General features: G+C 41.5%; 1 protein-coding gene across 1 annotated transcript in view; it reads left to right on the top strand.

Annotated features, from left to right (window-relative positions):
- The window catches only part of FRMD4B (FERM domain containing 4B), a 360,856-nt gene that overhangs the window by 12,944 nt on the left and 323,805 nt on the right, over positions 1 to 24,107 (top strand). The window lies entirely within an intron of this gene.

The raw sequence follows: 24,107 nt of genomic DNA, 5'->3' as shown, positions 1-24,107 counted from the left end.
ATACATAAATTAATGGATGTGACTGTATTCTGGTATACTTGTTATGACAAAAGCAAGCAGGGGGTAGATGTTGGCCCATGAGCCCGTCCTTTGCCAATTCCTGTTATCATAGAAAAAAAGGTCCAATCAGGGTATTATAAGAGTCTAATAGGTAGGTGATTGAGAGTCAGTGTCGAGTAGTGGTTGTCAATCTGTGGCTCTGGAGATAGCTGCCAAAATTTGTCTCCTAATTCCATCACTACTTCAATTCAGGCAAATATCTTAACCTCTCTGCATTTCAGTTGTCCATCTTTAAGACTGGGAAAATAATAATCCTTACTTCATAGGGTTGCTTTGAGAATGAAAGTAATTATTTGTAAAGTACTTAGAAGGGTGCCCAGGACAAAATAAGCACTGTCTAACTTCTGTGAAATTAAGAATAGTAAGGAATACATTTCTAGTGAGACAAAATATTTAGCGCTTTGATGGAAGAAAGGGAAACTTCCTTTGCTCTGAGTGCAGTGGAGGCAGGGATAAGGCTCCTGCCCTTTGAGGATGGGTGTGGAGAGGAGAGAGTGGGCAGTGTGGGCAGCACAGTGGGTTAGGAAGAACTCTGGGCTGGGAATTAAGGGAACTGGTTGCAGAACCCAGACAAGTGGTAATCTGCAGCATCCCCTGAGTCAAATCTCTGTCCTCTAGGGCCTTGGTCTCCTTATCTGTAAAATAAGGAGGTTAAACTAGAGTAGTGGATGCAAACTGACAGCCCATAGGCTACATTCTGCCTATAGACATGCTTGGTTATTCCCTAGACTGTTTTTAAAATATTTGAATCAATCAATAGCAAGTATGAATCAGGAAATTCCACAAAACAATCTGGATCCCTGGTTTCTTTTAAAAATTCAGAAGCTCTAGCAATACTGGCTGCATTCCCACATGGCAGCAACCGACTAGCACAGAGCTATTGTGGCTCATGGGTTCTGCGTTGATTGCTGTAGCAGATGCTGCTGGTGTTGCTGGTGGCCAACCCTACATCTTTGCCCTGGCCGTGGTCGTGCATGCCAGCTTCACTTCCCGCTGCCAGCACCTGCATTGGTTTGTCTGAGGACTTTCTCTGGCTGTGGAAGTGGTGGGCTGGAAATGCAGGGGAATTAACATCCATTCCCTCCAACAATGAACAGGGTTTGGCCTGTGGATACTCCAGCTCCCTTGCCCATCCAGTGAAACTAAGGGGTGTATATTGTACACCTTTTCCCAGAGTTTCCTCATGGGGTTAAGCTCCACTCACCCATGGTGACAGGTGACTTAATAGGCTAGTCCTTTTTGTGTATATGTGTGGCCTTATCTTTCTTGTCTCACTTATGCACTGTCCTACTATTGTTTCCTGGGATGACCTCTCAGATAAATACCTTACACTTGAATCCTTATCTGGGGTTGGCTTCTGGAGGAATCCAGACTAAGAAAACCATAGGCTGGTTGTGGTGGCTCCTACAATCCCAGCACTTTGGGAAGCCAAGGCAGGTGGATTTCTTGATCCCAAGAATTTGAGAGCAGCCTGAGCAACATGACAAAACCCCATCTCTACTAAAAAATATATAAAAAATTGGCCGGGCGCGGTGGCTCAAGCCTGTAATCCCAGCACTTTGGGAGGCCGAGACGGGCGGATCACGAGGTCAGGAGATCGAGACCATCCTGGCTAACATGGTGAAACCCCGTCTCTACTAAAAATACAAAAAACTAGCCGGGCGAGGTGGCGGGCGCCTGTAGTCCCAGCTACTCGGGAGGCTGAGGCAGGAGAATGGCATGAACCCGGGAGGCGGAGCTTGCAGTGAGCCAAGATTGCGCCACTGCACTCCAGTCTGGGCGACAGAGCGAGACTCTGCCTCAAAAAAAAAAAAAAAAAAAAATATATATATATATAATTAATCAAGCGTGGTGACATGGGCCTGTAGATGCAGCTACTCAGGAGGCTGAGGCAGGAGGATCACCAGAGCCCACAAAGTCAAGGCTGCAGTAAGCCAGGACTGCACCACTGCACTCCAGCCTGGGCGACAGAGTGAGACTGTCTCAAAAAAAGAAAAAAAAGAAGGAGAGACATAAAGGAAAAGGAAAGAAAAAGAGAGAGAGAGAGAAGGAAAGAGGAAGGAAAGAAAGGAGGGAGAGGGAGGGAGGAAGGAAGGAAGAGAGAAAGAGAGAGAAAGAAAGAAAGAGAGGGAAGGAAACCCATAGTCCTCATAGTCCTTGTCCTTGAGTCCCAGTGAGAATTGCCCTTTTTTAAAAATCACACTTGAGCAGTTTTTCTCGGGTAGAGAGATATTTGTCCATTCCATGTCTAGCAAAGGAGGGAAGGTAATGGACTAAATGGGCTGTGGGTTTCTGGAAGAATGAGATTCTATTTCCTTGTATAAGTAAAGAGTAGACTGGAAGATTTTATGCAAATTGCTTTCTTCACTTATTGAAATCTTATCTCTATCAGTATCTGCATTTGTGATTCCTTTAATAGGAGATCCTCATGGATTTTTAAATTGGGGACCATTTTTATGGGATATTTTGTGAGAAGCTATCAGAACCCTAAATTACCACTGGTAAATTGTTTTGACCTGCCTAAGGAGATTTATATTTTAAAGAGCAGACTTGAGAATCAAATTTGTATTCTAATTGGGTGACCAACCATTTCTGTTTACCCAGGACTAAGAAATTTTCTGGGACAAGAGACTTTTAGTACTAAGACCACGACAGGTTGGTCACTGTACTGTAGGTGAGGTCACACACAGGACCTTTCAGAGTTCAACCCCTGAAAGATTATGTTCCTGCAATATAAACATATTTCCAAATAGTATTGTATTTTACAAATTAGCCCAAATGTAAAGTGGGAAATAAAAATAGCTTCTTTCTAGATTTATAATTGCAAAAATCTGAGTAAGTTGAACAGAATGACTTTGGTTTTCCTTTTTGTCTTTGCCTCTGCTTTGCTTTTGGCTGGGCTGCTGGGTAACAGCAGTATTTGTTGGGGGAGTTAATTTGGAAACATTGGGTATTTCTTCCTTTTTGGGACCTCCACTCACTCACCAAGAAGCAGCAGGTGCTTGGCACATTTGCACTCCACCCCGGAAGGGTTCTGGGTGTTCTCTTCAAAGGGGAACCAGGAAAGGACTCCTCACCTTTGTCTAAGAGTAAAGCATTCAAATGTACATTTATTTGTCCCTGAGTTACCTGTAATCCTTTTTTCCTGCATTTTCATCTATTTTCAGTGATGTTGTATTTTACCCAGAGATGAACTTGTGAAAATCTTTATCCCCAAATTAAAAGTGTGTGTAACAGCTGAATGTGGGAGAGAGAGCGAGCCATGCCCCAGGATGGAGGGCACAAATAGCAAAGGGTGTGAATGGCACCAGAATGTGGGAATCTCTGAGGATCAGAAGCCAGATGTGGTATCTGCAGAGCACAATAGGAAAGAAAGACCTGGGAATTTGAAGTTTAAAAGGATTTTGTGTATCAGGTCAGGAAATTTAGGCCCTGAAGTGGATATGGGAGGCGCAGTGGAAAAGTTTTAAGTAGATTTGGAATGAGGATGTTTGTGTTTGAATCCGAGATCTGTCACTTAACCAACTTTTTAACCTTGTGCAGGTCAGGAAACCTTCCTGAGTTTCAGTTTCCTTATTTGTAAAATGGAGACAGGAGGGAAGAAAACTAACTCATGTTGAGTGCCTGTTATGTTCTGGGGACAGTGTTAGGGAAATCAGAGGAATCGTTTTGTTGAAAGCTGTCTGGTTCTGCAAGGTGAGTATAATTGGCTTCATTTAACAGATCAGAAAATGGAGACACCAGAGCCTAACAATTTTCTCAGCCCCACACAGCTAGTAAGGGATGAAACTGGAATTCAAATCTGGGTCATTCTGACTCCAGAGCCAGTGCGCTTTTTATGGTGCCAGCCTGTTACCCTCATGGGGATCATAACTTATTTCACAGGGTGTCTTATTTAAGATCGCCCAGAAGCAGATCCTGAGATAGACTACAAGTGGTTTATTTAGGAAGTCCTGGAAACATCAGTTGGGCAGTCAGGAAATGACACAGGGAATGGAAGGCAGCCCCTGAAAAAGTATGTTATCAATTCAATTACCACCGTAGGCTATTAGAGCTTATTCCCACTGGGGAGGCTCTGGGAACCAGTGGAGTGCATGTACCTCCGAATTTTCCCATCTGAGGGAAAATCTGAGGGAGCTGAGGTATTTATACACCAATTCCTGAGAGCAGTTAACTGAGGGCTACTTCTGCGAGGTGGAGTGTTATAATAATTTGTAGGTGCATATGTTGTATCCTGTGCTTGGCAAAGTAGGACTCTAGCAGCACAAGAAAGTCCTCAGCAGAGAAATTCAGGTGCTGGCATTTGGAAGCAAGCCACTGTGCTCTGAAATGGTAAGGACAAGGGAGTGGGAGGGATGCCAAAAGCACCTGCTATGGTGGTTTTAAGAATTAGAGACAGACCGGGCATGGTGGCTCACACCTGTAATCCCAGGACTTTGAGAGGCCAAGGCAGGCAGATTGCTTGAGCCTAGAAGTTTGACACTAGCCTGGGCAACATGGCAAAACCCCATCTCTACAAAAAAACCACAAAACTTAGCCAGGCACGGTGGCACACATCTGTAGTCCCAGATACTCAGAAGGCTGACGTGGGAGGATCACCAGAGCCCAGGGAGGTTGAGGCTGCAGTGAGTCATGATTGTGCCACTGCACTCCAGACTGGGTGAAAGAATGAGGCTCGGTCTCAAAAGGAAAAGGAAAAAAAAGATTAGAGACAATATGTACAGTGGCAGGCTTCAGGCTGCCACTGATAAAGAATCTACTATGAGTGTGCAAATAACAGCAAGAAGACTTTTGAGGGCTTAGCCTGGGCCTTTGTGAATCCTCAAAGCCTACATAAAATGGATCTGCATGTGTTGATTATGAACTTCTGATAATGCCAGACCTGCCCAGCCCACCACTTTGGCTTCTTTCCTGCAGTGCTTTTCAACAGTGGCTCCATCCCTCTGAGGTACCATCAAAACATCTACCACCTTGGGATCTGGGTCCAGAAGGAGGAGCCAGAGTGGGTATTTTCATCAAAAAGACCCAGCCCACCTGCCCCCCTGTCCAAAAAACCAACATCTACCCACCCCATGTGCTCTGAGAAAGGGGAGTCTGAAAAAAGACTGTGAGCTCCATCATGGCCAAGAGCCAGGAGGATAAATGTATAACTTGGGTGGCATGATTAGCAAGAACTTTTGTTTTATTTTTTTTACAACAATAACAGCTTGTTTTCCTTTCAGCTCTTATGGTCACTGTTTCTTCTGGTGTATAATTACCGACCAGCGTCCCAGCTACAGTTTTGGGCTGTCCCACTTCCATTCTGCCTGCTCTCCATTAGCAGAGTTCCCCATTTTGTGTGGTCTTGGTTGGGCAGTGCCCAGCTCTTCCTCTGAACCAAAGAGTCCAGTCTCTCTTCCTATGATGCAATCTACAAGTGTGGCAGAGACTGCTTTTTGTCCCCAAAATCCATTTCCTCTCCTCCTTTTAGAAATAGTACCTACCTTTTAGTTTTGTCTGAGCATGTGGCTGTCAAGTTAGGGGCTACAGTTCCCAGACTTCTTTGTCACTGGTGTGGCCATGTGACCAAGCTCTGCCTAAAGGACTGTGAGAGGAAGTGTCACTTCTGAGTTAATCCTATTTAGAGGAAACACTTTCTACTTGTTCTTCCTTCCTTCCCTGGAGCTGGAACAAGGAGGTGTGGAGAGCCATCTTCAACCATACGATGGCAGAGCATCAATATGGAAGGGATATGGGTTCCCCCACCTTTGTGTGGAGCAGGGCTGTACTACCCAGCCCCCAACTGCTGCCAGACTGTTTACTACTTGGACTTGAATCAGTACTAATCTAAACCACTCTCCTTTGGTCTTCATTAAAACCAAGCATCTACATTCTAACTGATACAAAGGCTCAACACATGACAGCCTCAGTTAATTTGGAGTTAACTGAAAGATCATTAGAGGTTGGAATCAGGAAGATTTGGATTAAATCCTGACTCTGTGACTTAACAACTGGGTGACATTGAATAAAAAACAAATCTAAACCTCTTCTGAGACTGATACATTTCCACATTTAATACTCCCAAGTGGACCTCTAGGATAAGATGCTCAGCACAGTGATTGGCACATGGTCAACAATCAATGAGAGATGGCTGTTACTGTTTTTTGTATCATTATTAATTATTCATAATACTGAGCTGTTGCTGACCAAGTCAGGCAGGATTAGAAACTTTACATTTGTTATCTCTGAGGCCTAGAATTGGTTTTGCTATATTCTGGAAAGGTGGGGTCATCTGTGGTAAATGAGCATATATTCCTTCCTATACATACCAACGATGGTGGTGAGCATTTGCTTATCTTAGATAAAGGATGCAATCCAGTTAGTTGGAACAAAGGATATGTCTGATGATCAAGTGGACAGTCTCTGCTGGCTGGTGCCTTCTGATCCCTCACAGAGGGACTCCCTGGGTAGGGTGGTAAAGGTGGCAGGTGAAGGTAAGGGAACCAGCTGCTCAGGGGAGAACTGAATGTCTTCATTGTTAGCACTTTTTCCTGGCTCACCTGGGAAGCCACATCCTTAGTGTTTGTGGCCAACTGCTAGTTGCCTGCCTGACATCCATTTCTCCCATTCTTGGTAACAGAACCCCAATCTTTGTTAGGGTGGTAGTGTGCTCTGTTTAAAAATCACATTTTCCATCCTCTCACACTATTAAATCTGGCTCTGTGGCACTTCCAGGAAGGGCTGTTGTTGGGAGCTGACTCAGGTGGAAGGCATAGTCTTTTGCCTTTCCACTTCTTCTTTCTGCTGTCTAGAACACAGATACCATGACTGGAGCTTCAGCAACGAATTTGCTACTTTGAAACCAGATGAGCTTCAGCAACCAGTTTGCTACTTTGAAACCAGACGGCATGGGCTCATGATGTCCAAATAAAAGAGGGAGGGTCTTCTATTGGTGTGGTACCCCACACCAATATACCTGAGTGCTGCCCTAAGCTCCTCCTCTACCACCAGCCTTCCCCGCCATTTCAGCTTTGTGCGTGTGAATGGGCCTTAACCTTATTTTACATTGAGCTTTCCAATAGCTTTCAAGGCTTAAAGCCCTGTGCTAAAGGACTACTTAGCCACTTCTGTCATCCTCTTATGAGGATGGATTGATTTCTTCATCCTTTTTCAAATGCATAGAGTCCAGCATCCCAGCAGAATAATCATACTATATGATCATTCTATCCATTGCACATAGGAGTGAATATTTTGGTGCTTAATTTTTCTCTAATTGTTTTTTTTTTTCACTTGTTATTATATGGCCTCTCCAGGTGGTCAGAAAATTTTCTTTTAAATGCACTTTCCTGTATTTTGCTTTTCTGAGTATGTGAATGGATTCCTGAAAATTATTCCCTCAGAGTAGGAATCTTTAGAAAAGGCCTTAGAAAAATAACCTATGGAGTAACCTAGGGTTTGAAGCCTCTTGATTATCTCTGTTGAATTAATAAGCTCAACGCTTTGCTGGTTATTTAGCTATTGATTCTCATCTCCAGGCCCACCTTGCTATGTGCTGGACTGTGATCCAGAGTCAAAGTCTGTAAGCTACATTTGCCAGGCTCCCTTATTAGCTGGCTTCTGATTAGGTTCTGTCAAGGGAGGTATTGGCTGGAGATGGGGATGCAGGAGGTCGAGAGAAGGGACTATTTTTGCATCCATTGCATGCTTACATCCTTCCAACAGCAGCAGCCTCCAGTGGTGCTTTAGCTTGGAAATGCATGCTTGACTGGCAAGACGGACCCCAGTTTCAGATGACGAATAATGTCATCTGAAGCCTGATGGAATAGGCTATCACATGCCCAATACTCACCAAACTCCACTTCTTTGCTTCCTGGGTGGCACACAGATTACATTGCTCAGCCTCTCTTGCTGGAGTATGGAGGAGGAGGAGGCTGCGTTCTGACCAATGGAATGTGGATAGAAGTGTTAAATGTTTTGTCTATGCCTTGCCCATAATAACTGCTTGCCCATGATAACTCACTACTTCCCTGACATTTTTTGCCCTCATCTGCTTTCTGGATAGAGAAGATCTAGGGCCTGATTCTAAGACCCCCAGGCTTGGCTGACTCACTAGAAAAAAACTTTATGACAGAATTCCTCTCCTCCCTCAAGCTGACCTGCATCAGATCTGGATGAGAAAGCAACCTTTGATGTGCTAGCCCACTGAGATATGGGAGATGGTTTTAGGGACATTAGCATGACTTACTGAGTAGTATATGGATAGATGTCTAAAATAGCAGTCTTTGACCCTAAGGCCTTACCGTATCCAAAGAATCTGAGTCAGAACACGTCTTAGAATAAAAAGCAAAGTAGTTAAAGCACCCGTAAATGTGTGTGGCCTTCACAACTTGCTAGAGGGTTCATTCATTGATTTATTCATTCAGGAAACATTAAATGTCTACTATGTAACATGAATTGTGTGGGACCATGAGGACCATAAAAAACAGGTGATTGAGCGAGAGGGTGCAACTTGGGGAGGAAATGTTACTTTGGATTAGCTACTGTGGAAAATCTGTCTTTGGAACGACGTTTCAGCTGAGCCAGAAAGCTGAGAAGTCTGGGGGGTGGTTATTCCTAGGAACCCATGGTTCCCGCCATGGGAATGTCTGGGGGGTGGTTATTCCTAGGAAGAGGGTATGGTGAGTGCAGAGGCCAAGAGGTAGGAACATGCTTGGTAGGTTTTATGAATAGAGAATGGGCCTGTGTGGCTGGAACATAGTGAGTAGGGGAGGGAGTGGTGAGGCACGATTAAATCAAAGATGGCCTTGTAGGCCATGGTTGAGCATTTGTATTTTATTCTAAGTACAATGGGAAGTTAATGGAGTTTCTTAAGCAGAGACGGACATGATCTGACTCACACTTTAAAATAAAAGTCACTTGGGATATTTACTAGGTTAGGAAATGATTAATGCAATCAGTAAGTTAGCTAGGAAGCTGCAACTATGCTTCAGTCAAGCGATGATGGTGGTTTGATCTAGGAAAAACAAGCTTGGGGAAAAACCGGTTAAGAAAGAGAGATGCAGACTGAGGAGAGAGGCCAGGACTTCTGAGGGCCAGAGAAACTAACACGAAGACCAATAGAAGAGACTGCCAAGAAGTTAATTTTGTTGTGAGACTCACTGAAGATTTCCTCAGAGGCAGAAGTCAAAGTGCCTTCCTTAGTTGTAGGGCCCGGCCAGACCCCCATAGTGGGTGCACATCTGCTGTGTGGGAGGGAGAGCAGCCCTGATGCAGGGTGCGGGACCATCTGGGGTCCCCCCTCACTGTCCCTGAGAGGATTAGGTAAGAGGAACAGAAACCAGTACTGATTCCATCAAGCTATACACAGAGAATCTCCCCATCCGATCCAGATAGGATTGGAAGTGCTAATTCCCAGAATAAAATCCAAACTCACTCCAGACAGAACTAAGGTTATTCTCATGGGAATATTTAGAACAAAGTGAAAAATTTAGAGTACTAGAGACCTGAACAAGCCCATATGCATTTTCAGGTAGACCAGAGTAGATAGATAAGCCTTTCTAATATTCTGATGACCTTAATCCTTCCCTTTGGTCATTATTAATGTCGGCTTGTCTAAGAGCTTGGGTGCCTATGGTTTATTCTGGGAAGAAATCTCAAGGAGCAGGAGCAAGGATTGGAAAGTGGCCACCAGACCTCAGTCCCACTGAGGATGCTCTGAGATGCTATGTAAAATGCACCTTAGAATTTTCTACACACCAGGAAGAAAAAAAGAATATTTTTCCATGGGCTCTTGTCCCCTTTGGGCCAAGGGTTTCTTCTTGGGTGTTAGCTCCCTCACACTAAGTGGCTCCCAGCAGCCATCCCATGCCAAGCCCCAGGACAGAGAGAGACCTGTGGTGTAGCTGAGACAGGGAGCAGCCCAGAAGAGAGGTTGCAGGGCGCAGCCCAAAAGGTATCTGGTATACACCCCAAATCTCTTTTACAGTAGGCTTTAGCATGAAGTACTCTTTAAAGATGTGGGGTTTTCAATTCACAATTGCAAAAATATGGAACCAGCCCAAATGCCCATCAATCAATGAGTGGATAAAGAAACTGTGATATATATATATATATATATATATATATATATATATATATGATGGAATACTACTCAGCCATAGAAAGGAATGAATTAATGGCATTCTCAGCAACCTGGACAAAATTGGAGACTATTATTCTAAGTGAAGTAACTCAGGTATGGAAAACCAAACATCATATATTCTCACTCATAAGTGGGAGCTAAGCTATGAGGATGCAAAGGCATAAGAATTATACAGTAGACTTTGATAACTCAGGGGAGAGTGGGAGGGAGTGAAGGACAAAAGACTACAAATTGGGTTCAGTGTACACTGCTCGGGTGATGGGTGCACCAAAAATCCCACAAATACGCCTAAATAACTTACTCCTGTAACCAAATACCAACTATTCCCCCTGAAAACCTATGGAAATAAAAAAATTAAAATGTAGGGTTTTGATTCTAGAAATGTTAGGGAAGCTAGCCAGAGAGGGAAAGGGTCTAGGTAGAGAAAATGGAAGACAGCAGCCAAAAAGCCAGCAGGATCCCTGAGGCATGAGGAGGAATAGAGTATTGCCCATGGGAAGAAGAGGATGACTGCTTTCCAAAAGGGGGATTCCTGATTGTTGGTCAGTGTTCTCTCTCTACCCACCTACCAGCCCCCGCCACACACACACAGACACTGCTGCTCTATTCATATTGAATTTTGGATCCTTAGATATACCAGACTCCCTCTTGACCGAGGTCCTTTGCACAACCTACCTTTCCCCTGCCCTCCCTAGCCATACGCATATTCACATTCCACCTGGCTAATTCTCACTCATCCATGAGGACCCACATATCGCTTTGTCTAATGGCTTGCCTTTACTTCCCAAACCTTGGTAATATGCACTGCCTTAATTAGTACTTTTTGATTCTAAGAACAAGACACCCACTCAAAGGGGCTGAAGTTAAAAACAAACAAACACATGGAGGATAGTGTTTCTCAGAATATAACCCACAGACTTCCATCAAGATCACTGGGGTGCTTGTTAAACATCTCCATTTCTGTGCTGTGCCCACACCTTCTCACCATATTCTTTAGAGGGGAATCTGAGATGTCAGCACAGAAACAAGCTGCCTGGATGTTGCCTCTGCACGTGTGTATTTGAGAACCACTGCCACCAGAAGAATCTACCAGCACTCTTTGCAAAGAGTCCATCCAGGTCTCAGAGGAACCAGAACCTTATCAGGAACTGCTCTAGATCTGCAGGGGGCTGATCTTGTTTCCCTCCTTGTCTCTCCAGCCCACCTTCCTTGGCTTGCACAGGGCTCAGTCCTAAACATTATATAGCTCCCCACAGCTAACTCTGACACCTTCAAAATCCTTGTTCCAAACATGTGGGGTTGGTCTAACTTGGTCAGGGGTCAATTTTTGCTCCAGCCAGCTGTGGCCCAAGGGGTGGAAGGGGAGATAACACCAGGTGTCATATTCTCTGCTACCATGTGGACCATGGAGTTCTTTAAGAAAAGGATAGTAGGATAGTAGAAATAGAATACTGCCATTTCTAGCGCCAAATCCTATATGATCTTGCCTTTTCCCTATTCTTTTTTTTTTCCTTTGAGACAGAGTCTCACTCTGTCACCCAGGCTGGAGTGCAGTGGCGCGATCTTGGCTCACTGCAAGCTCCGCCTCCCGGGTTCATGCCATTCTCCTGCCTCAGCCTCCCGAGTAGCTGGGACTACAGGCGCCCGCCACCACGCCTGGCTAATTTTTTGTATTTTTTAGTAGAGACGGGGTTTCACCGTGTTATCCAGGATGGTCTCCATCTCCTGACCTTGTGATCCGCCCGCCTCGGCCTCCCAAAGTGCTGGGATTACAGGCTTGGGCCACCGCGCCCGGCCTATTCTGAGTTTTTTTTAAAAAGGAGTAGCCCAGAGCTCAGATTCCTGTAGTTTTCAAAGTTTGACATCTAAACCAGCAGCAATAGCAGCATCTCTTGGGGATTTATTAGAAATGCAGATTTTTAGCACTTTGGGAGGCCGAGACGGGCGGATCACGAGGTCAGGAGATCGAGACCATCCTGGCTAATACGGTGAAACCCTGTCTCTACTTAAAAATACAAAAAACTAGCCGGGCGACGAGGCGGGCACCTGTAGTCCCAGCTACTCGGGAGGCTGAGGCAGGAGAATGGCGTAAACCCGGGAGGCGGAGCTTGCAGTGAGCTGAGATCAGGCCACTGCACTCCAGCCTGGGTGGCAGAGCAAGACTCCGTCTCAAAAAAAAAAAAAAAAAAGAAATGCAGATTTTTGAGTTTTGCTCTCTACAGAATCAGAAACTCTGTGATGGAGCCTAGCAAGCTGTTTTTGCAAATCCTCTGGGTGATGTTCATGGACACTTAAGTATGAAAACCACTGCACTAGGCCAGCAGGGGTTTCTCGAAACATGTGCAGCGGGAATGGAACCAGATAGGTAACAGAGGCATTTGAGGTTCCACACTTGAGTTAAAGGCGGTAAGGAGGCTCAAAAATGTTGTGAGTTGTTAAAGTGCTTTCTGAAGAAGAGGCTGGGTGGGGCATGCAGGGTGGATTTGAAAGCAGAAGATTGGAGTCAGGAAGCCCGGTTCTTTTCACAGCATGTCCCTGGAGGGTAGCATTGTCACTGTCCATTAATCCATTATTTGGGGGCCTTTGATAGTTTTGGACTCATTATACATGAGACCTTTGAAAGGTCAATATCTTAAGGATGAGACTTAATGGTCAGGCAATTTTCCTTCCCTTTGGAAGGATTTGGGTTGTATCTCTGATCCTAACATGACTTTCAGTTAAATTTTTTTTTTCTCTGTTCAATTCTTTCTTAATCTTTATGATGCCTATTTATGTGACTGGTGCTCTTTTTTTCACAAGGTTGTTGGACTGAACAAATCAATCTGACACTGGATGGTATTTGGGCAAACCATGACAGAGGAAAAAGTGAAATGAAGGCAGTATGTTATACATATTGCATATTGTTGAAAAAACAAGAAATATGCATTTACAGATTCAAGCTTCAGGAACAATGTCAGTTAATGTATAAACTTTGGTGTCAATGGATTTTTAAGAAATGTTTAATAGAAAGTAGCATTAGTATCAGAGATATGACCTGAATCCTTCCAAAGGCAAGGTAAATTGCCTGACCATTAAATCTCATCCTTAAGATATTGCACTTTCAAAGGCCTCATGTGTAAAGAGACCAAAGCTATCAAAGGCCCCCAAATAATGGGTTAGTGTGCAGTAACAATGCTACCCTCCAGAGGGAGGAGAGGTATATGGAAGTATGTGAATGCTTCTGAGAGAAATATGGACACAGCAAAGACATGTTAAGAAAGGTTATCCAAAATGTGGGAATACAGCAAAAAGATGACTGTTAAACACACTGTTAGAGCTCTGTTCCATCAAGCCCACACGGCAGTTTTCCAGCTCTCTAGGGAATAATAACTTTGTTTGACTGATGATTAATTATTGCGTAGAGACCAGATTCTATAGTGTTAAAAGTTAACTCATAGAAAACTGATAAGATCCAATGACTTCTCTCTGGTAGAGATTGTATTAGTTTCCTATTGCTGCCATGACAAATTATCACAAGTTGAATGGTTTAATACAAGCACAAATTTATTGCATTACAGCTCTGCAGCTCAGAAGTCCTTGCTGGGTTTCACTGGGCTAAAATCAAGATGTTGGCAGGGTTGCATTTCTTCCGGAAGTTCCAGGGGGAAAACCTGTTCCTTTGTGTTTTCTACCTTCTAGGAGCTGCCTATATTCCTTGACTTTGGGCTCCTTTCTCAATTTTCAAAGTTGCAGTATAACATCTTCCAATCTCTTTTTGACTTTGACCCTCTTGCCACCTTTCTCTTATTAGGATTCTTATTATTACTTTGGGCTCACCTAAATAATATCCCCATATTAAGATCCTTTACTTTATCACATCTGCAACAAAACCTCTTTTGTCATGTAAATGATATATCTGCAGTTTCCAGAATTAGGGCATGGAAATCTTTATTACTATTATTATTTTAGAGATAGGGTCTTGGTCTGTTTGTTGCCCACACTAGAGTGCAGTAATGCTATCATTGCTCACCACAGCCTCAAACCCCTGGGTTGAAGCAGTCCTCCTGCCTCAGCCTCCTGAGTAGTTGGGACTACAGACATGCATCACCACACCTGGCTAATTTTTAAATTTTTTGTAGAGATGGAGTCTCTCTTTGTTGCCCAGGCTGGTCTTGAACTCCTAGCCCCAGTGATCCTCCTGCATCAGCCTCACAAAGCACAAGCATGAGCCACTGCATCTGGCCAAGACATGGCTATCTTTTGGGGGCAGTTACTCTGCTTACTCAAAGATGCAAATGATTTTGTTCATGAGAGATGTTAATCCCAAAAGTTACAGGTTTAATGCAGTGCATGACATTAACAGCATTGTTTCTAATTTAGCAATCTTATTTTGGCATTATATTTTCCACCTAGAAACTGTATATGCATCAGTTTCTTGTGTTTTCCTTTGAACTCTATCATCCTTCTGGTTTCTTTATTAAATAAATCTTTAGATGCATATTCTATATCTATTAGTTTCATCATTATATTTTTAATATTTTGAAAATTATTTTTGGCCACAATGATGGGAATACATCAAAGGAGCACAGGAGCCTCATGAAAGAGAGCTCAGTGGCCAAAGCTGCAACAGTTTGAGCAAGAAAGTAAATAAAATAGTATTGAATTATAACCCAAAGAATAAAATATCCATGAGTCCATACTGATACAAATAAAAGACCAAGTATGTAAATAAACTGGGGAGACTTGGCCTATTTCTTTAAATTTTTTCAGCAATGTTTTGTAGTTCTCAATGTACAACTATTTCACCTCCTTGGTTAGCTTATTTGTATTTGTATCAGTATGTGATACAAATAATAGTGAGTTCTTAAGAGATCTGTTTAAAAGTGTGTTGCACCCCCTACCCCACCCAACTCTCTCTTGCTCCTGTTCCTGCCATGTAAGACACCTTTCCCCACTGAGTGATTTAGGTTCCTTGTTGAAGATCATTTGACCATACATGTGAAGGTTTGTTTCTGGGACCTCTACTCTATCCCATTGGTCTATTTGTGTGTCTTTATGCCAGTACCACATAGCTTTGATTCTTGCAGTTTTGTAATATGTTTTAAAATAAGGAACTATGAGTCTTCCAACTTTGTTCATTTTTTTCAAAAGTGTTTTGACTATTCAGGGTCCCTTGAGAATCCATAGGAATTTTAGGATGGATTTTTCTATTTCTTCAAAAAATGCCATTGGGATTTTGGTAGGGATTATTTTGAATCTGTAGATCATTTTGGGTAACATGGACATCCTAACACTATTAAGTTTTTCAATTCATGAACACAGAATGTCTTTCCATTTATTTATTTATTTGAGATGGAGTCTTGCTCTGTCACCCAAGTTGGAATGCAATGGCATGATCTCGGCTCACTGTAACCTCTGTCTCCCAGGTTTAAGCAATTCTCCTGCCTCAGCTTCCTGAGTAGCTGGGTCAACAGGTGCCCACCTCCACGCCTGGCTAAGTTTTGTATTTTTAGTAGAGACAGGCTTTCACCCTGTTGGCTAGGCTGGTCTTGAAATCCTGATCTCAAGTGATCCACCCGCCTTGGCCTCCCAAAGTGTTGGGATTACAGGCATGAGCCACTGAACTTGGCCTATTTCTTTAATTTTTTTCAGCAATGTTTTGTAGTTCTCAATGTACAACTATTTCACCTCCTTGGTTAGCTTATTCTTAAATATTTTATTCTTTTTGATGCCATGGTAAATGGAATTGTTTCCCTAATTTCCTTTTCAAATTGTTCATTATAAGTGTATAGAAATGCAACTGATTTCTTGTATTGATTTTGTATCCTATGATCTTGCTGACATTGTTCATTAATTCTAACAGATTCTTTGGTGGAATCTTTAGGTTTATCTACATATGAGATTTGTCATCTGTGATCAGAGATCGTTTTACTTCCTCCTTTCCAATTTGGATGCCTTTTAATTCTTTTTCTTGCCTAATTGCTCTGGCTTGGACTTTCAATACTGTGTTGAAAAGAACTGGCAAAAGCTGAGATCCTTGTTTTGTTCCTGATCTTAGAGGAAATGCTTTGTCTTTCACCGTTGAATATTACATTAGCTTTGGGTTTTTCATATATGGTCTTAATTATGTGGAAGTAGTTTCTTTTTATTTCTAATTTGTTGAGTATTTTCATCATAAAAGGGTGTTTAGTCTTTTCATGTACTTTTTCTGCATTGATTGAGTTGATTCTGTAGTTTTTGTCCTTTATTCTGTTAATGTAATATAAACTACAGTAGTAATATGTAAATTGATTGATTTTTGCATGTTGAACTATCTTTGTATTCCAGAAATAAATCTCACTTGGTTGCCCTATATAATTCTTTTAGTATGCTGTTGAATTCTGTTTGCTAGGATTTTGTTGAAGTTTTTACATCATTATTTTTTAGGGATATTGGTCAGTAGTTTTCTTGCAGCATCTTTGTCTGGCTTTGGTATTAAGGTAATGCTGGCTTCATAAAATAAGTTTGGATGTGTTTACTGCTCTTCAATTTTTTTGGAAGAGTTTGGAGAGGATTGGTGTTATTCTTTTTCAAATGTTTGGCAGAATTCTCCAGTGAAGCCATCTGGTCCTGGGCTTTTCTTTGTTGGGAGGTTTTAGATTACTAATTCAATCTGCTTATTAGTTACGGGTCTGTTCAGATTTTGTATTTCTTCATGATTCAGTCTTGATAGGTTGTGTGTTTCTAGGAATTCTTATGTTTCTTCTACATTATCCAATCTGTTGGTATACAATTGTTCATTGTATTCTTATAATCCCTTTTATTTCTATGACATTGCTTCTAACATCTAGTTCCTTTCTAATTCTAGTTTTTTGAGTCTTACCTTTTTTTCTTAGTTCATCTAAGAGCTTATCAAATTTGTTGATTTTTTTCAAAATACTAACTCAGTTTCACTGACTTTTTTCTATAAATTTTCTACTCTCTATTTTGTTTATCTCTGTTCTTTTTTTCCTTCCTTTTGTTAGCTTTGTGTTTAATTCGTTCTTATTTTCCTAGTTCTTTGAATTATAAAGTTAGGTTGTTGATGTGAGATCATTCTTTTGTAATATATACATTTACAGCTACAAACTCTCCTCTTATGACTGCTTTCACTGCATGTCATAAATTTTGGTATATAATATTTTCATTTTCACTTGTCTCAATATATTTTTAAATTTCCCTTGTGATTTCTTTTTTGACCCATTGGGTGCTTACCTTTTATCCTTTTAATGATAGAACATTCCTCCAAGTTTTATTTGGGCAGGTGGATGCACAGTTAGAGACTACTTTCCCTAGCTTATTTTGCAGTCAGCTTTGTTCATGTGTCTACGTTTGGGCTGGTAGGATGCTCTTTCTCCCTTCCCCTATTCTCATTGACTAGGAAATGAGGAAATAATAATATCTGGGGCAACCACGTTGGAAGCCATGTTTGAAAGATGGCAGAGCTCACCCATCACCATGGATCCTTGGGTAACTCTATAGAGCAGAACTATCCACCTGCCTTAGATTCTCTGTTTCTCTTTAGACCATTATGTGAGAAAAAAATACAGATTTATCTCAATTAAACCGTTGTATTTTGAGGGTCTCTTTGTTATAGTAGCTTAGCCTATATGATATGAATAACTTTAGCTTTACCAAAGGTGCTACATTGACCCAAGAAATTATGCAGTGGTGGCTTTCTTCTTTGTTGGCCTTCCTTATTAAGATATTAAAACTAAATAAGTAAATAAATTATTATGAAAGCATTAAGTAGGGCCCAAGTCTATGTGTGTAGAGTTTTGCTTCTTAACTCCAGCACCGTGCAGTGCCTCACTATGGTGAGCCAGAGTAGATGCTTTTCTTGCTCCTCTTCTTTTTATCTGGTCCTTGCTTACCTCTGCAGCTTCTTCTCTCTCTTGCTTTGTATTCTAGGCAAAGAACGTAAAGCTCTCTTCTTTATTCTTTTGTCCTGTGACAGAGGATCTTTGACATGCTAATTTCTGTATGTGGAATATTTATTGCCTCCTCTTAGCATCATTACTTTCTACCTGTACTCATCTCATTTATTTCCCCCTCCAAGATGTCTTCGCTGATCCCTCAGACTAGGTTGTACTCTCTTCTATGTTGTATATAGTCCAGGTCCTCTGAGAAGCAGATGCCAAAAGTGGATGAGATATCCAAGGGACTTACGAGGGAAAACACCTGCACAGGATACAGTGCAGGGGTAAGACGGGTAAGAATAGACAGGGAGAGCCTTCAGACTACAAATGCACGTCTGATCCTTGAGAAAGGAGAAAGGGAGGGAAGAAGGAGTGGATAGGAAGAGTCTCAGACTCTACTTAGCTCTAAGAACACTTCAGTGATGCCAGTGGGGTGTTCTTAGACCAAGATGCATGTTAGACAAGTTCTGCCTCGGATAGGAATGGGAGCCATTGACTGGGGGTGGCCTGAAGGATCTAGAGGAGCAACAGCTGGGGCTGTCAGTTGGGTATGCTCCCTGCAGTTGGAGAGTTGTGTTTCCATGGCCACCACTTGTGCCCACTACATCCTGTGTTTTTAATTATACAGGCATGTGTGATTATATAGGCATGATATTCTTCTTGCTGCTTCCCCTGTGTACTCTAAAATCCATGTAGGCAGGGACTATGTGTGTTTTGCCTAGGTATCCTCAAGGCCTAGCACAGTGGCTGGCACATTTTAAACAGAGGCAACCTGAACATTAAAACAAATTATAAGTTCTTTTTCAGTTTAAAAAGATTTTTAAAATTTTATCTAACATGGTTTTAAAGAGGATTTGCCTTAGGGAAAAAATGAAATGCAAAATAGATAGATTATTTAGTGATGCTTATACAACTACTGGGACCATGAACCTGAAGATCTGTATTTGATAAAATTTAATGCAATAAATGTCCTTAAGACAGTTGGTCAGCTCCAAATATCTAATCTCAACAAAATCTTAACCCCAAGAATTCATTCATCGTACTTGGAAAAATGGTGTTTGTTCTGAGATATCTTTATGAGCTTAATAAAGTACTCTATTTATAAATGACCCCACATGTAAATAAAATGCTCTATTGGTCTGCGAGGAAAAAATGGTTAGATTTATTGGTCAACTATAAGAATGTAAATTATTCTCCCATGCTCACTGCTTTGAAGTTAGGCAGAGAGGAAGTGTCAGAATGTTCTAAAGTATGAGAAAAGGTCAGGCATGAAAACTGGGCATGATGACAGAACTGCATGAGAATGCTTGTTGTGCCCTGTATGTGGACTCATTAGTGTAAATGTGGGTGGTCTGGAAATTATAGAGTCGTGTATGGGAGTTTAGGGCTGCAAGTAGTATTAGTAAGTGTGAGCCTGCCTGCTGTGGTCATCAACACCTTTGGCTTGCTTGTTGCCTGGCCTCATAGAGCTCTGTAAGGCCAAATATGTAAATTTTGATCTACAAGTACGCTCATGGGCTGGGCTCCTTTCCTTGGAGAGTGCATGAAAACTGAGAATTTGAAAGTTGAATTGGTTTTACCCTTGATTTATAATTTCAGAAACACCTGAACTTCATCTAAGTTCTTTCTCCCCAAGTGGAAATTGCTTTATTGTTTTGTCCGATAATAAAAGTAATACAAAGGCAATTCATTATCAAGGAGATGAATAAAACATCTGTGAATCATCACCATAAGATAAATTGCTTAATAGTTTTTATATAGACTTCTGGACTGACTTCATTTCTCATCTTTATTTGGCTACTGCTTCTGACACTATTGTTTTATGTTACAATAATTGTCATCTCTCTAATTTTTTGTGGAGTTTCAACTAATCACAAAAATAGCTATTATTACTATCAGTTTACTATGTACTAAGTATTCTATGGGGATTGTGTAATTTAATCCCAGAACCCTCTCTTAAAGTAGACAAAATCATTCTGGACGAATATTCAGGAGGAAACAGAGACCTTGGGAGGCACAGGTATACCTTGTAGCTATTGCAGGTTTGGTTCCAGACCACCTCAATAAAGTGAGTATCAGAACTTTTATATGCGCTGGGAAATCAAAAAATCATGTGACTTGCTTGATTACAATATTTGATACGCGCTTTAGTATCAAAATTGTGACACAGTGACATAAGGTGAGTACATGCTGTTGGAAAAATGGCACCAATAGACTTCCTTGATATAAGGTTGCCATAAATCTTCAGTTTGTAAAAAACACAACAAAATAAAAAATTAATATCTGTGAAGTGCAATAAAATGACATATGACTGTACAAGGTTTCTGAGATTTTCCAGCAGTAGATGAGTTTATACAGCTGCAGAAGACAAATGCAATTGACGAGATGCCCTAAGGACTAGAATCAAATTTAGACCCACGTTTCTGAGAATCCTTTCAGCAAATGCTTCTTTAGAGGTCTGAAGACACCCTAATAGTCAAGATTTACTTAATGACTCACTTCCAGCACCTTGAAAAATGGGAAATTGATAACTTGTCATACTTGATTCTGTGTACCCCTAACTGGATGACCATTTCTACCTATTACAACATGGCGGGAGGGAACAGCTAGTTTTTTGCAAAAATTCCTAAGGGAAAATTCTCATGAATGTTTCTGTTGGAATTTGGCAAGGGACTTGCCCGTTCAACTGGCTGCAAGTGAAGATGCAGAGTTAGATGGCACTGCAAGTGATCGCTTTGGTCCCAGGGGAGGTAATAAAATGGTCAGAATCTCTCCTTCCTTGAAACCATCGCCTGTGTCATAGAACTTGCTTCACTGTCTGGCCTGGAGAGCTATGTCATTCTGGAGCAGGGCTGCTCAAATGTAGAACAAACCCCACTGCTGCAGAAGCCTGTGAATAGTGGAGATCATCCATGCATCACTTGACATAGCTAGATGGGAGCAGAGACAAAACTTCTGCTTTCAACAGGTGATTACATGTATTTGGGTTTAAAAGAATTCAAGACCTGGTCTAGAGAATAAGGTTTTAAAACAATGGGCTCAAATTCTAGCTCTGTAACTTTCTAGCTATGTGGTCTTGAGATTGTCCTATGCTCTAGATTCCTTGTCTATGAAATAGAGATAACAGCAGTACCCACCTTACAGGTTGTTGTGAGGATCCACCTCATGGGTTATTGTGCCTGACCCAGGGTGATGGCACTTTACGATGAATGGTGCCTATAATGTGTTGCTCTGTACTGTCCCAAACGAGGACCAGATAATGCAAAATATTCTTAAATCACCTGATATTTTTAATTTTCCCTTGTGATTTCTTCTTTGACCCATTGATTGCTTACCTTTTATCCTTTCAGTGATACAATATTCCTCCAAGTTTTATCTGGGCAGGTGGATGCCCAATTAGAGACTACTTTCCCTAGCCTATTTTGTAGTCAGCTGTGTTCATATATCTAAGTTTGGGCTAGGAGGATGCTTTCTTTCTCCCTTCCCCTATTCTCATTGACTAGGAAATAACAAAATAATAGCTGGAGCAACCGTGTTGGAAGTCATGTAATTTGTCCCAACAGGAATTTGTCCTCAAGGAAATTTTCCCAGCCTGTTCTGCGATTGAACCCTGTTGATAAAATTGATTTTTTTTAAAAAATGGAAGACATCATCAGTAAAGTTGTTGAACAAAATATGGGAGCCCTTCTTTCTATCAAGTTCTGTTGCTGAATTCCAACTAGACATTAACCTCATTTAATAAAATAAAAGTTTTATTTTTTTCTTCCATAAAAGCTTACCCTTTATTATGTTATTTTTTGCCATTCAGGAAACAAAAAAAAAAAAGAGGGAGAAATATATTCAGGAGAAAGAACAACTTTTAATGTTTTAGAGTCAATGAAATGCTATTTGGCAGAAATTAAATGCAGTACAAGATAGTGAGGGAGCAAAACTATTGCTTCTGAACCTGGGTGAATAAAGCAGTTACTTTTCCAGTTAAGAATCAAAGGTTATCCATGTGGGAAACCCCTGTTCTTAGAGATTTCATGCCTTAAGTTCCATATGGCCATGCGTAGGAAAATGCATATAACCCAAAACCTCTTTAACTCTAAAAGAAATAGGATTTTTTTAAACAACCTTAATTTTTCTTACCTCTTGAAAAAAAACCCTATTTTCCCTCTATTTTAAACAAGCTCTGATAATTCTTTTTAGGGCTTAGTTCTGTAAACTCTAAATTCTTCTATCTCTGGATCAAGCCAGACCATCAGAAGGCTGCAAACCTGAGCCATCATATTATATTATGATGCCCCTTTCTAAAAATCAAAAGCTGATAAAAGAAACACCATGGTGCAAAGAAAAATGTACAAGGGTATCCACTACAGCACTGTTTGTAGCAGTAAAAGATTGGAAATGTTCTAAATGTCCATCAGTATGGTACTGGTTAAACATATTTAACACATCCATACCATAAAATGCTATGTAGGTATTAAAACAAATGATACAGCCTATATATACAGATATGGAGTGATTTCTAACATCTATTAAGTAAAAATACAAGGCACAGAACAATGTATGTAGTGTGACTCGAAACTGAAAAACACGCACACAAACTTACACATATACACACATACACATGTGCATGCATGGTTGCATATGCCTAGAATATCTTAGAACTTGAAATCAATAGTTGTTTCTTAAGAGAGAGTTTTAGAGGTAAAGGTTAAAGGGAGATGGACTTTGCACTGAATAACTCTGGATACTAAAAATTTACTGTCTGTATATACTGCCTATTTAAAAATCAAACCAAAAATGAATGGCCATTAGGAAGTTCATTCTGCTTGTGTGTGTCACAAAAAACAACTCCATTAAAGGCTAATTTGTGTTCCACAAAAATAGTATTGATGCTTCACCCATCTTGGGGCTTCACAATACATATCCCTACATTAGAGTCTCTGTGAAGGTCCACAGTCAGGAATCCTGTATAATTTAATTTAACAAAATTTATTGATCATATGACCCACCCCATTTTTGGTGGCACATTTTCTCTGAAATTAACACCTTGGAAAGTACAGCACTGCAGCATTTATATTAAAATAAATAGTCACCACAGTGTGCACTGTCTCCATCTGAGAGACAGGAATTTAACAGTAGGATGACAGGTGCTCTGGCTCATGCCTGTAATCTCAGCACCTTAGGAGGCCAAGGCAGGAGAATTGCTTGAGTCCAGGAGTTCAAGATCAGCCTGGGCAACATAGTGAGACTCTATCTCTATCCACCCCCCCAAAAAAAAATTAGCTGTGGCTGGGTGTGGTGGCCCCTGCCTATAGTCCCAGACTCAGGAGGCTGAGGCAGGAGGAGTGCTTGAGCCAGGGAGGTCGAGGCTACAGTGAGTGATGATGTTGCCAGCGCACTTCAGCCTGGGTGGCAAAACAAGACCCTGTCTCAAAAAGGAAAAAAAAAAAAAAAAAAAGAATTTAGCAGTAGAGTTACCTTTGTTTACTCTGAGGAATTAGTACAGTTCCTAAGTACATTCTTAAGAAGTCTGTATTTCATAAGTTTTTTTTTTTTTTTGAGACGGAGTCTCGCTCTGCCGCCCAGGCTGGAGTGCAGTGGCTGGATCTCAGCTCACTGCAAGCTCCGCCTCCCGGGTTTACGCCATTCTCCTGCCTCAGCCTCCCAAGCAGCTGGGACTACAGGCGCCCGCCACGTCGCCCGGCTAGTTTTTTGTATTTTTTAGTAGAGACGGGGTTTCGTCATGTTAGCCAGGATGGTCTCGATCTCCTGACCTCGTGATCCGCCCGTCTCGGCCTCCCAAAGTGCTGGGATTACAGGCTTGAGCCACCGCGCCCGGCCGTTTTTGTTTTTTTTTTAACACTTGGGTTCCAGGACGTACAGCACAAGTATGCCTCAAGTTTCTCATCCTTAGAACAGGCATAACAGCACCTACTTTGTGGGTGGTTGGTATGTTGAAATTGGATATCCTATGTAAATTCCCTCCCCTAATTAACATGTAAGAGAATTCCAACACTTAT

This window comes from Trachypithecus francoisi, unplaced genomic scaffold (assembly GCF_009764315.1).
Source record: "Trachypithecus francoisi isolate TF-2019V2 unplaced genomic scaffold, Tfra_2.0 Lachesis_group0, whole genome shotgun sequence".
Classification (NCBI taxonomy): Eukaryota; Metazoa; Chordata; class Mammalia; order Primates; family Cercopithecidae; genus Trachypithecus; species Trachypithecus francoisi.
The sequence above is the reverse complement of the archived record's forward strand: the minus strand, read 5'-3'. Positions and strand labels throughout refer to the sequence as shown.